We start from the raw sequence: 12,855 nt of genomic DNA on the forward strand, positions 1-12,855 counted from the left end.
ACTCTGACTCTGGATTTTTTTTTAAGTATAATAAATGTTTTATATATTTACTTGATATAAATAATTTTATGCATAAAACTATAATTCTTTTGTTTATGGAGATAGACTCTCTTAAGTCTCTTGTTTATTTGTTTTCCAAAGGCCAGGCATATTTTAAAAATAGGACTGCTCAACTAGAATCTAATAAGAATGTAAATAATCAGAAAATGAAAATAACCAGAATTGTTAATAATGCACCTATTAGGAAAGATAAATGCTTATTAAATAATAACAAATATTTTTAAAGAATGCATTATTATATCACCATTGACATTAATTTAGTTCATTCTTCTACTTTTTAAAAATCAATAGCAATAAAATGGGACAAGCCCCAGATGGGAAGCCAGAACACCTATGTTTAAGGCTTAATGAACTTCAAAGAGCCTTGATTAGTTCATCTGCATTCTGGATTTTTTTTAACTGTTGTGATTGGGCTGCCTCTCAGCCTTCCGGAGCAGGGAGGTCACCTATCACACACAGATTTATTTCCTGCATTTAGAGAGACTGAGGAGAGTCAGAGAGCTCCTCCTGTTCCTGCTGCTTCTCAAATCACTGTAGTTTGAAATAATCAATATGCCATCGTGGGGTATCTTGGGACAGCCTGCCCTGGGCCCTGACAACAGAAAAATAGGACACTAATATATATTGAAAATGTACTATGTGTAAGGTACATGCCAGACCCTTTCATTATATAATAGCATTTAAATCTGTTAGATAGATGCTATTATGCCCATTTTATAGATGAGAAAGTTAAGGCTTAGGGAACTTAATATTGACCAAAATAACCTAATTAGTAGAAGTCAGAATCAAAGTTCACACCTTTATATTTTGGAATCCAAAGCCCATGCTCACAGAGCTTGGATTTTTCTACCTGTTTACATCATATAAAATAAATTGTGATGTGTCTGCTAGCATAGTTTTTAAGATTTTATTTATTTGAAATTTAAAAATAAAAAAGAGAACAGTATCAAGTAAAAAGTACAAATCCCTCATTCCTTGTCTTCTTATTTTACTCCCAAGAATATGGCCTCTATGGAGATTTCCTGACATTTTCTATGCACATATAATTATATGGTATTAATCATAATAATAGCTCTCGATGACCCAGGCACTGCTCCAAGGGCTTTACTGCTGGTTAACTCATTTAATTCTTATACCAACTCTTTGAGGTTGATTCTAACATTTTCCTCCTTTTACACAGGAGTAAGGGTACAAATGGAAATACTCCACTCCCTTGTTTCCAATTTGTCACCTTCATAAACAATGCCCCATAATATAAAACATGCAAACAGAGCATTTTGCTTTCTTATAGATTATATCCAGCTGTCAGTCTGTGTTATACTTGGTCTCCTCTTTCTGGTTACTATCTCCTCTTAAAATGTAGTAGCTTTTAGATGGGGACCGGAGAGCTATTATTATAAAATTAATAATAATAATAATAATAATAATAATAATAACTACTGTCCAAAGCCACATAATTGGTAAGTGTTGGAAGTGGAATTCAAACTTTGGTCTGTCAATGATATTAAATTCAGAGCTCTGAACTACAACATTTAATGTCTTGATGAATAGCTCTTTCAACAGTGATTTAATTGAAAGTGGTCTTTATATATTTACATGGAGATAGATATATCTCCAGCCCCTATCAGAAGTCTTTGTTATCGATCCTGGTTACCATAAGTCCTCCCTCCTCTGCCCTCTCAAAGCACTGGCGTCTTGGTTGATTGTCACATAATGTGTTGGACCAGCACCCAGCTCCCCAGCAGGCCCTAAGTGCCCTGGGACAGAGCTTGTCTTCCCCCCTGTGGTCCACCCAGCCTACCACGGCCCCTTGCGCATGTAAATAAATATTTGGAAGAACATCAATAGCAAAGGGCTTAAACCATTTTTTTCATGCTAACTCTACAACAAACAGCTGATTGTTCTCTTGTCCAGCTGGATCCACATTTCCTGCCAAAATATTAGCTTAGACTTGTGGTATGGAAAATATTCAGAAGTAACATGAGATTGGGGATGGGCAGGCCCGGAGAAGGGCTGGTGTCCTAATTCTGGGGCGCTGGCCCTCTCCCATTGTTCCTTAGCCTGAGATGTTTCCAGGTTCTTCCTGTCCCTGGACACACAGTGGACGGAAACAGGCCCACACAGGGGAGGAGAGAAAAGGTGTGGAGAAAGGAGAGGAAGCGAGAAACAAGGGGCTGGAAGGAAAGAAAGCCTCGGCTCTGCTTGACCTTGGCCTACCCTGGAAAGCAACTGCAGGGATCAGGTTGGAAGGCGCCTGTTTCACACCGGACACAATCACACACACAAGCGTGGGGCCGGTGTCCCGAGGACGGCCCGCAGCTTGCGAACCGCTGCTGGTCAGGCCCGGGGATGGTGCTCCGCTGCTCGCTCCCGGCGTCTCACCTAAAAACCACGCTCCAGCGAACACCCTTGGGCGTCTCCTCATGCCTCTTTCTTTTTCCTCAGGATAAATTCCTAGAATCTTATATTTTTCATCCACTTTTTGTTTATTGGAAGATTTCCATCCAATAACGTGCCAATTAACTTTCCAACCAGCAGGACTTTGTGTTACATTTATCCAGTCCTCTGATTTTTTTTTCTTTTTACTTCTGGCATGTGCCTTACTCTCTGACAGACACAGTGTCCTATAATCTGTGACAAGCAGTTTCCTGATTTTACCTATTAGGAAACCAAGATATGTAGTGTCCTTCAAGGTCACATAATTACTTAACTGCAAAATCCATACAGTGCTACAGAGCAGAATTTCTTGACCTTGGCTCTGTTGACATTACAGCTGGATGGTTCTTTGGTTGGAGGTGGGGTAGGGGACTGAGGGAGGTTGTCCTGGGCATTGCAGGGTGTCTAGCTGTATACCTGGCCTCTACCCACTAGATGCCAGTGGCACCTCCCTTACCCAGCTGTGACAACCAACATTGTCCACAGACACTACCAAATGTTCCCTGGGGCGGGGATGGGGAACGACAACACTGTCCCTGGTTGAGAATCACTGTTCTATAGTGTATAAAACTGTTTTCACTTCTTCATGTAATCACAATTCTCTGAGTTACATATTTTATATATTTTATAGCATACAAATCTATTTTATATCTATGTGAGATAAAGTGGCCAGCTCAAGGTCTAGCGTGCCAGCCAACTATTGCTACTCATTGGTGGGGGAGTCCAAGAAGGGAAAACTCCTTGCCAAGTACTATGGCTCTTCAACTAGAGAGATAGTCACCCTCCTACCTCATAAACCAGCCTCTTCCCTAACACAAGGTAGAATAAACAACCTGGGAGAACTCCGAGAATGAAAGGCATGGCTACTGAGCTCTATTCCAAACCACCTTCTCGAACTCTCGCTCGCTCGATTTCCTTAGTTGATACTGACCGCGGGTTCCATTCGCCTAAGCCGGAGGCCTGACTGTAACAGTTGCCACACACTGCCCATAGTGAACTGCCCGCCTTGCCCTCCTCACACAGCAATGAATATTCAAGGCATGGCCCTGCCCCCTCGATGGACAACCCTTCCCATTATGGATTGCAGTCACTGTTCATAAATGCATCTGGATCCAGAGCAGCAGGGAGAAATCTGGAATCACGCAGAGAGGAAAGGCCCGAACCCAAACCTCGCTGCTTCAGCTGCTGGTGTGTTTCCTCCCATCCAAGTCCTGCCAAGGCCGGGCTCTGCTGCGTATGCTGAAAATAAACATCACAAGGAGCCCTGAACGAGCAAAGGCATTTAAAAATATTTAAAGAGAATACATGTTGGGCTGCTTTATTCAGTAACAAATGAGAAACTGTGTTGAAAACTGAAAACATAAAACGTAAGAGATTATAGAAATCTAAGCCACCAAGGTAGACCGTCTGGAAAGGAAAGTTTTATCAAAGTTGTTTCCAAAGAGATTTGAAAGAATTACCCCCCAGCCATCGCGTCCCAGTTGGGGAGCCCCAAAGAAGACTCTCGATAGAAAACTATTAGACTAAATTCCATGAAGAAAGAAGCAAGGTCTGTCACTGTTCTGTGAATCAGTATTCATGCCCTAGACAAGTGCCAGGCACATAGTGGACTTTTAAATATTTGTTAAATGAATGGATGGACTAGAAGCTCAACAGTTGAGTTAGAATAATAGTTTAATGCTTACTAGCCATGGGACTATAAGCAAGCCAATTTCTTTCCATCAGTAGAGGATTAGTAAAATAAAATATGAAAAAAATCAAGCCACTGTGTGGCCTATGGTGGGTTCTCAACACAAACTAATTTATTTATCTTATTATTAAACTGTTGATTGATTATATGGACTCGGTTACTGGGTTTTATTAACACCAGCTGGTAGCAACATTCTTTCTAGCAATGACTGTCCTTTTCTGTTTAAGAAAACGCGACCCGAGATTACCTATGGGAGGCTCACTCTATCTCAATTTTTTATGAGATGTGGCAGAGGAGAGTGGGGGGAAATGGACCTGAGACATTTTTATACCTCCTTCTGAGCCTTTTTCTCCGAGACAAACCCATTATTTCTACCCACAGTGTGAAGAATGCTGCTTTAAAACAGGTCAGAGCAAACATACCTGGCTCCTGGGGAACTGTGAGATCTCAGTTTAGAGCTGCCTTCAACCACCGGACTTTTTGAAGACTAAAAAGAAAAGAAAAGCTGTTTGGTCTCAGAGGACCTCAGGTTTCAAAGAGGAAAAGATTCCTGAGGCTGTGCGGTAACAGGGCGAAGGCATTTCAGCTGCTGCTGCGGTTGGCTTCAGAGCCCGAGGGAATGGTACCGATGGGGGAGAGGGCTGGGGTCCCAGGAGCTGGCCTGTATGTAGATCTGGGATCCTCTGGAGGGAAGGTCCCTAAGGGCTCAACAGCAAGGTGACCCAAGGTTCAGTGAGTCAAACAAGCAATCAGATGAGGGGTTTTCCTGAGGGAGTGAAACATTGTTATGTCTTGGAAGTAAAGGCTCAGGCTAAATGATTGATCAAGTTTCATCAAAAGTGCCTGGGCCCGGCTGGCGTGGCTCAGCGGTTGAGCGCTGACCTGGGATCCAGGAGATCCCAGTTCGATTCCCGGTGAGGGCACTTGGGGATGTGCAGGAGGCAGCCGATCAGTGACTCTCATCATTGATGTTTCTCTGTCTCCTCCCTTCCTCTCTCTCTGAATCAATAAAAACATATATTAAAAAAATGCCTGGGGCAGGGAGTGGGTACGGGGTGGGAGCGGTCAATGGGTGTAAGGGGTCAATGGGGAAAAAAGGGGACATCTGTAATACTTACGAAAATAAAGATAATTAAAAAAAAAATGCCTTCAAAGGAGCTGGAGGGTCCAACCAGACCCACTGAGGCCACAGAAGACTTCCTGTGAGAAGTAGGGATTTGGCTCTTTCTCTAAAACTAAATGGGGAGAAATACTGAAATGCCAAATAAAGATGATAAATATCAGAATTTCCATTTTGCTTAAACCCAGCTTTGACTAAAGAACCCCAAGTTCCAAGGAGTTTTGTGGCTCAAAACACTTTCAGAAAAAATTTTCCCCAATCAACTTGGTTTTAAATGAACTTTAGTTTAACATGGAGTTTACAGAAAGCATAAGATTATATGTTAGCCTCTACTGAATTACCATATACTGGATGCCTTCTATGTTTCAGACCCTCATTAAGTAGTATGTCACAACTCTACAAGAAATGCATTATCTTTCCGATTTTACAGATGTGAAAACTCCAATATATACCTAACGCCCAGATCTTGGTTTCTAAAAATATTGTTCAATAAAAAGAACCAGGGCTCCTTGGAGAAATGACCGATTCTAGGACTAAAGCAGGAAGTGTACCGGACAAACCTGGAGCATCTTGTAGTTCCAGAAAGTAAAGAGCTGCTCAAATCTGTCTGACTCAAAGTCTATATATTTTACCCTGTGCCCTGCTGCTCCTATCAATGCATTTCCAATCAATATAGAAGAACACGGATGCTCTTAGAATCTAGAAAAGGGTCCTGTTTCCCAGGCTGCGTTCCAGTAAAGTCGGCTAGAAAAGTGAGGCTTATTTACCTTCCTTTTCTTTCATGACACTATTTTCATGGAAGAATTTCTTGTAAGAAGGGGCCAAGTAGGTGGCAAGCTGGGGGACAGGAGGCCAAGGATATTTTTGCACCGCTCTTGGAATTTTATAGCATCTACTACCCTGACCCCAAAGACTGAACGTCCTCCTTGTTATTGCCGTGGATGGATTGATACAACCACCGAGGAAAAACTAAAGAGAGGAAGAGGGAGAGAAAGGGGGGAGAAGATAAAAGAGAGAGGGAAAGGAAGGAGCAGGAAGAGAGAGGAGTGGCAGGGAGGAGGGAGAGGGGAAAGGAGAGAAAACTTCACCGTAGCTTCAGCGCCCTAACTAGGGAGGCGATCTAGCCAAAGCACCAGGCTCTGTGAGATCACTCAGCGCTCGCCTTTATCAGAGTCCAACATCCTAAAAAATTAAGCAGCCTGTGAGGGCCACTAACAGGGTTACGTGGGCCGCTCCTGAATTTTGGAGAGTGAGTGATCTAGAATCTGCTGCTTACTGAGTGGGCGACGGGCCCGTCCTTGATCTCTTTGAGCCTCACCAGCTCCTCAAGGCACTGAAGTTACCCTCTTTCATTTCTCCCCCGAAGGCTCTTCCTTCCTGGGGGAAGACTTGCACCTTGACTTCTCAGTTTCCTTCACCGTAGGTGTCCGTATGAAATCAAATATTCACTTTGCCTTTGAATAGGTAGCCCATTGAGGTTTTAGAAAAATAAAGAGAACCGCGGAGGGAGGCCGGTTCTGACCTCAGAGTTAAGTTCAAGCCCAGAGGTCAGTTTCTGTCCTTCCATCTTCGAGTTAATGCTGCCACCTAGCTGCCACCTCGAGCCTTTCATGCGAGGAGCTATTTCCAGTGGCACCTGCTGGGAAAAGTGAGAGCTTGGCCCCCATCTGAGGCACTGGCCAGTAAGTTCGTAGAGGAAAAATGCTTTCCACTTAAAAGGGGAATCAAGAAGTCACTAGTCTACCTAAAAATGTTGCTTTCAGGGACACATTGGATATTAGCACCTTTTAAGACCTGAGAGATCACAAGGTGTGAAGGTGCACAAGACACCATAGCCCAGAGGTGACAAGTACAGTCCCCAGGGCCAGGATTCAGACCCCAGCTCCCCTCCTAGTGCCTGGAAGGCTCATTCTAGTCACTTAGCCTCTCCATCGGTCTCTTTTTCGTTAAGGGGCTGTTGTGAGAATTAATTAAGTTAATAAATGTAAAGTACTTATCGTACCGAGCACTGTATAAATATGTCAGGTCTTGTAAATATCTAATTTGATCAAGGAATAAACTGAAATTCACGGAGGGGAAGTGATCGGCCTAAATGCCTGCAGCTGACTAGCGGCCTAATTGAAACCAGTGGCTCTAAGCCTCCTCACTTAGTTCTGTTCGTCAATTTTCTCAGAATTTCCTGAGCTTCTGTTGACTCCTCAGCCCCACTCAGGCGTCTGCCCTCTCTGTGGGTGACACCTTCATCTCCCTTAGCAAGATTGGGGCCACTTAAGGTTAACTTCCCCTCAACCTCTCCATTTAAACCCATCTCATCTTCTCCTGCCTTCTTGTCTCAGGACCTCCCCTCTTTTTCTCCTGCCCCCTCCACCTATATTGTCGACTCTATCTTTACTTACTTTTGTGAGATCTTACAATAGCCATTAGTGTCTGTTCAAATCATTAATAGCTTTATCTTTGCACCTGTGTTTTGTAAGCAAAATCCCACGGGACAGTGGAGCATGCGTGGGAAGCTCGGACCCTCAGCTCGTGCATGGTCACACCTCCAACTCTCTCCCATTCTCTCTTCAGTCCATGGGGTTCAAAACCGTGATGACTTGCTTATTGCCTACAATATAACATGCAATAGAGCTGGGATGGATCCCGCACCCGAGGTCAAGACCCTTATCATAAAGTCTTCCTTACCTTTCAACTACAACCCCCATCCACCAATCCCAACTGAACCACACTGCGGCATGACTTAGTGCGTTAGCTACAAGAAAACAGATTTATGACTCAACAGGCAGAAACCATTGGTCATGGAGGCCAACATGAATATCATCTACAAAGACGCAGCGGGGGATCACCCCTCAGCAAATGATGTCTGTGACTGCTAATGTAAAAGATGATTATTTTAGAGAAGAATGGTTTTTCATCCCTCAGAGCAGAATATAAGAAAATAAAACTTGAAGTACATCAGTTAAAATAATAGTAATGGGTGAAGTAATCAAATGAACAGTGGCCAAATTAGACTTCAATCTAGAAAGGAGAGGAGTAAAAGAATTGTAATCATTGAGCGACAGGAAGCTGCTGGAAACAAGGACAGAAAAGGAGGCATTGTCCGCCCAGCCAGACCAGGCCCTGCGCCAGACAGACAGGAAGACGGGCACTGAGGCTACTGCCCTCAAAACCATTCTCTAGTGTCACAAACTTGATAACATTCAATATTTGGCAGGGTGTGTATTTAAGTGCCTACCGGTAGCCCTGGGATTTTTATCACCTGTGGTTATGACAAAATGTGGTAACTTAGGGACTGGTTAACAGAGGGAAGCTACCTAGCTGGTGATCAGATGTGGAATTATATCTTTGCCACTCTGTTCTTTTAAGTAACTGGATTGTAATTCTTTAAATTTTGGACTGAATTATGTCCCCACAAAATTTATATGTGAATCCCTAATCCCAAATGTGTCTGAATTTAGAGACTGGGCTTTTAAAGGGATAATTAAGGTTAAATTAGGTCACAAGGTGGGGCCCTGAACCTATAGGACCTGTGTCCTTATAATAAGAGGAAGAGATACTAGAGAGGCACACAGAGAAGAGGCCATGTGAGGACACTGCTGGAACGCGGCCAGCTGTATGCCAAACACAGAAACTTGGTGAAAAAACAAACCCAATAACACCTTGATCTTGGACTTTCAGCCTCCAGAACTGTGAGAAAATACATTTCTGGTGTTTCGTAGCAAACAAATACAAGTAACGGTGATAAGAATTTTCCTGGGAATTTCCCTTGAACTATGGTTAGGCCGTTGATAGTGAAAATCACTGCATTGGAAGCTTCCTGAACTTTTTCTTCCTGTCCTGTGGCTCTGCTCTGTTCACTAAAGTTAGCTGTTTTCTATCTGTGGAGAGCAGCTAACTGGACGGCTTTCCTGTGCCGCGGAAACCAGTCACTCTTGAGCATTACCTTGTCAATATGTTGCTGCAAAGGAAGATTATGAGCTCAGACTCAAGCTCTTCTAATCTCCCAGCATTTTCAGTTCCATCAGCTTTCATCCCGAGCCTTAAAAAAGATTTCTGAAATCATCCCCAAACAGCCAAGGGCCTGCTACAGTTTCCCCGTCTCCGTGGAAATGCTAGAGATGGAAGCAAAGCTGACTTCTTTACTTATCTCTTGGACTATTCTGCTAATGCCTTTCAGCCTTTCATGTATGATTCCTGGCAGTTTACAAAGTCCCTTCTCACTTGTTATTTTGGTTAATTCTCACAACGAACCCACATGGGAAGTATTATTGCCCACGTTTAGCTCTCTGTGAAACTGAAGTTTGAAGAAGATAAATGGCTTAACTGAGGTCTACACGGTTTGTAAGTGGTGGAATCAACATTTGAACTTTTGGTTTGCCAAGGCTACTGCTCTTGTCTCTATCCCCAAAACAACATGGGCTGCAGCAGTGAATTAGTGTCCTGCCCTAGTGTCCTCGCGTGTCCCCTACAAATTTACCCTGTGGGCCATATTTCTGAGATGTGCCTTACACTGTTGATACAGAGCCTTAAAAAATGGTGTCTCGGGCAAAGACTAAGCAAATTTTGGTCCAGTTCTAGTGTTAGCACTAACATTGAGTGAATTTGGACTATTCATATAATGGATAATTTTTTTCATAGGTAAAATGGAAATAATAACCCTGCCCGCTCCCTTCCTCAATCATTTGCACTACTAATTCCTACACTAGATGCGATGCATGAAGCTCCATAGAGCTGGGAAAATTGTAAAGCTTTGCAAATAAATGGCTTACCACCCATTCAAAGCATGTGATTATTAGTGATTTGAAGAGCTTTCCAGTGGATTTTTTCTTATATGCTTACCCCTTCCTAACTGTCCCCAACAGACGCTCTAAGTTCCCTGCCCGTATCTGTTGGCACTCGCTGCTCTGTGCTCGCTGGTGCTTTTGGGTACCTGTGACTTCCACTAAGGACTTTCTTTGGCCACAGAAGCGCGTCCAGCTTGCACACAGGGCGGGCCAGAGGAGGCAGAGGTGGGGGGAGTGGTCAACATTTCATGCATCCTACAATAAACCCCAGAGGTCCTCAAGAATCTTGAGCTCCAGCTTTGCACAGCAGTGACCCGTTCATTGCTAAGTGCTGCATTGGCCCCTTCCCTCTGCTCGCTCATTTCCCCTCTCCTGCCCGCGCATCCAGGGTTCCCATCCTAAACGGACTATTGCATGCCAGTCCCCATCTCAGGGTCTGCTTCAAGGAAAACCCAGACTAAGAGACACTCCGGGGTAAGTGACAGCTTCCCCGGGCAGTCTGTATAATAAACGAAGCAAACTGAGTGACAGACACCCACCACCACCACCCCTGTGGCCTTCTTTCCCATCTTTCCTCCTTGGCTGGAAGCTCTGGAAATTTCCCCTTCCCCCACTCACAAGTTCTTTCATATATCGCAGAACATTTTCCCCTCCTATTTTCCTCTTTCAAAATGTTCACATTATCCTAGAAAACTCTCTCCCCCTCTAAGCATCTCATTTTATTTTTACACCTCCGATATTTAATTCATGTCTGGAAGTGCAGGAGCACCTGGAGTGAGAAAGTCATACTTTCCAAGCGTCACTGGACGCAATGAAAATCATCACCGTCAACCTCCGAACTGAAAAGCGTCCCTAAGGCCTCCTCTCAGAACCACGGGACGTGTCTTCTTTCTCTTCTTTGAACCTCTCGTAAACCCCGTTTTTGTCAAAGACCAACTTTCAGGATAAATGTAAGTCCAATTATCTTGTGATTTTTAAGTTATTTCTTTTTTTATTTGCAAGTAAGACATGAAGATTTTTAAAACTATTTTTTATTACGAACACTCAACATTACAGTAGCATCGAAGACTTACTAGTTTTCTATGGGTGAGCCCTAGACAAAGCAGCATATATAATATATAACATAACTTACAGCACATTTTTGCATCTTGGAGGGTGACAACACCCTCTCCTCCCCCCTTAGTGACAGTGAGAGGCCTTACTCAACTTTACCAACAAATCAGACGGGAGCAAGGAGTTTTCCTTCTAAATTTATCAGCTATCCACAGGATGCCTCAGACTTAAAATACGAAGTGTTTGACTCTGCTCATGTGAAAAGCACTGGGACGTGGTCAGATGCTATTTTTGTCTATTTGTTTTTCGTGGCGACGTGCGCATTCCGTGTCACTGCTGAGGGCATTTGCTCACTCCTTTGTTCATTTTTTTGCAACACGTTAAGCTTGCAAGGGAGGGAACATGTGCTGCGCTTACTCCGTTAACCGGTGACAGGCCTCCAACGCGCGTCGGTTTAAGGGAAAAGAATCTGTTTACTCCCAGCCTCCGGGTCTGAGGTTAAGACACTGATACGGTAGGACTGAGGGGCTCAAAAGAAGACGCCGTCCCCTCATTCCTCGGCTCTGCTTTCCTCTCTCTTGGCGTCTTCCCCAAGCAGGCTTCCCCTAACTGATGGTAAAGATATTTCTCGGCAGCAATGGGTTTTTATTCTCTCAACAGGAGAATATCTCTTTCCCAGTAATTCAGCCAAGGTCCTGGGGAGCACTCTGATTGGCTTTGCTAGGGTCACACGTCTACCCCTGATCCGACCCCCTTGGTCCAGAAGAACAAAACAGTCCGCTGGGCAGGCCTGACACTGTGTCTGTTGCAGGAGCTGAGGGTAAAATCGGCCCGTCAGAAATAACCAAATGGGAGGGATGCGGCTCCTTGTGGAGGAAGGAGACTGAAAAAATCATGCTAAGAAGTGTTGTCCCATAATATTTCCCGTCCTCAATTATGTCCAGTCATATTAGTCACAGGTCACAGTCCAAAGGCAGTAAAATCCCAAATCAAATAGTCTCACCCCCTCTGAGTTCAGGTTCAGAGGAAGCAAAGCCCTCCGGCTTCTTGGCTGCTTGTTCTCGTCAGCACCTGGGACCTGGGGTGCCTCTCACAGCAATTGGGGTTGTTATCCCAGGCAACAGTGTTACTCATTGCGATTTGGTGATATCTAAGACAGAAAGGGACGGTGGATTGTTCTCACCAAGATGCCAGGAAGTCTGTGCCATTGTCCAGACTCCGAACCTAAACACAGTTGGGCGCTATCTTCCCACAGGAAGTTAATTTAGACATAATGCGCTTAATTAATTTGGGCACAATGGGGGGGTGGAACCTCCTGCATAAACTGCCTCCTCTCTCACGGAACAGATTTGAGAGCCGGTTGCTTCCTGGCAACCTTATGCATTTGCCACAAGCGCAGCTCAAGCACCGGCCCTCATCTGAGGTTTCTTTCTCTCTCATCCTGTGGATCCAGTGGATTCCCAGCTCTCCTTGGAGTCGGTGTTCTCGGCACTTACATGCTGCCCTGAGGGCGAGTTTATCTAGAAACGGAGCCTCCACAGTCGTGGGGCAGACAGTCGCTTCTTCAGTCCCATATTTTAGTGGCTGCCACCACTACCCTCAGTGTGCCCGAGACACTCGCCCCTGAAGCAAGCCTGCCCTTCTCACCTTCCTTCAGCTGGAAGAGGCCCTTCAGGTCCCCAGGCTGCAGCTGCTGCTGCTTCCCGAGGCTGAGC

Source organism: Miniopterus natalensis, chromosome 11 (assembly GCF_054644295.1).
Source record: "Miniopterus natalensis isolate mMinNat1 chromosome 11, mMinNat1.hap1, whole genome shotgun sequence".
Taxonomy (NCBI): domain Eukaryota; kingdom Metazoa; phylum Chordata; class Mammalia; order Chiroptera; family Miniopteridae; genus Miniopterus; species Miniopterus natalensis.